The following is a 2,000-nucleotide window of genomic DNA, read 5'->3' as shown; positions in this document are numbered from 1 at the left end:
TATTATTATTATTATTATTATTATTAATTGCATTATTGCACTAAATCTTCTCAAACAATGAGTCCCACAAGTATAGTGTCGTTTAATAGACTTGCTTTATTAACATTGTGTTATCGTCTCAGCTTTCGGGTCGTAAATCTTTTAAAATCTGTACAAAACAAAGCATAAATAATCAGCAATATCATAGTGTCGACGGGGGAGTAAAACGTTTACAAATAGAGCTACAATGTTAAAAATCGTTTTCCAATATATCTGAAAGAAACCCTTTGTTACATTTTAGGCCGCTAGCTTATTTTATCGTCTTATTACGGGATACCTTTTTCTTATTTTTACTATTTGTGTATGTGTGTGTGTGTGTGTGTGTGTGTGTGTGTGTGTGTGTGTGTGTGTGTGTGTGTGTGTGTGGCGGGGTATCTCTTTTTTGTAAAGAGAATCCATATCTAGAAACCTTTTAGGGAGAGCTTTTTAGTCAGATCGCTTACTGGTGCACAATTGTACAATAGGATAATATATTCAGAGTACATATCTGTCCTTCTCAAACTAAGACAATTTCTACATTCTGGTCGATGTCCTTATATGGTCTTGTTATTGCATCCTTTTTATGTACCATAGTATTCTGGAATGAAGAAGTCTTGGTTGAAGCAAATTATAAAAGACAGCTTACGACGAATATAAGAAAGCGACAGGCAAATTTCTTCGGACACACAATGCGGAAAGAAGCATTGGAGAATATTGTAACAACAGGCAAGTTTGATGGAAAGAGAGGCAGAGGCAGACAGAGGGAAAAGATACTGGACAAGATGACAACACGGCTAGGAGCAGCAGGAACAACAGACACCATTGCTACAACGCAAGACAGAGTGAAGTGGAGGTCCATGATCGCCCAAGCCAGTCGGCAAGGCACTGGATGATGATGCTGATGAATATTCTGGAGAGTATCCATATATAGAAGCTTGCACGAGAGAGCTTTCAGGAGGCTTATTGTAGTACGATTGCAATAAGGGGCTGTCTACGCTTGCGTTTTAAGTATTTATCCTATAAAAAGAAAACCAAACCAAAACCAAAACAACAACAAAAACTAAATACTTCGACAGAGAAGTAGGGGATTCGGTAAATGTATTAACCTTTCTTTAAAGGAATTATGTTTACCTCAATGTAAAGGTAGCCTGGTTAAGATACCGTGAAGTTATTATCGTTGTATACAAATTTATCACAGGCCTTGGGCTTTTATCATAGCTGCCAACAACAAACAAACAAGCAAACAAACAGAACAAACAAACACGCAAACACACAAACAAAAGAATAAACAAACATCCAAACAAACAAACAAAACAAACAACAAATAAACAAACGAAGCACACAAAAAAACCTTTATAAAATTTGCCTCCAACCCATAAGATTAAAAAATAATCTAGAAATGAGTTAAGAGCATCTTCCAAGCATGACGAACGTCAAGTCGACCAAAATGAGGCCCCATGGAGTGGGAAGATACCGGAGAAGGGTAACAGGGTCAAGAGGGATCAGAAGGGGTAGGGGTGGGGGTGGGGGGTTGAGGGGAGGGTAACATTTCCTTTCACCAAATAACTATTGTCCGTTAAACAGCATCTGCACCACGTTTTGAACCCTTTTCACTAAGCTTACTTGACATTAACAACTACAACGCTCACTTTGTAGTGGAAGAAAGATAAAGTAAGACTAGAAAAAATTGCACCAAAAAAAAATAAAATAAAAAAAATAAAGCTTAAATGGTTCCACAGATAAAATTACTTGTAATGACATATATTAAAAATCGGTATTCGAAGCTGTGGAGGAAGTGGTTTTAAATGCGTTAAAAGTTGTCAAAAAAGCAAAACTTTATATTACAACTAAAAATCGGTTTGACGCGAGAATGTTTACGTAATTTGTACGGATTTTCCCAAAAATGAGGTACTAGTTATCGGTTTTTCATTCTTCTTCTTCTTCTTCTTCTTCTTCTTCTTCTTCTTCTTCTTCTTCTTCTT

This window comes from Aplysia californica, unplaced genomic scaffold (genome assembly GCF_000002075.1).
Source record: "Aplysia californica isolate F4 #8 unplaced genomic scaffold, AplCal3.0 scaffold01466, whole genome shotgun sequence".
Lineage (NCBI taxonomy): Eukaryota > Metazoa > Mollusca > Gastropoda > Aplysiida > Aplysiidae > Aplysia > Aplysia californica.
Note: the sequence above shows the minus strand (reverse complement) of the source record.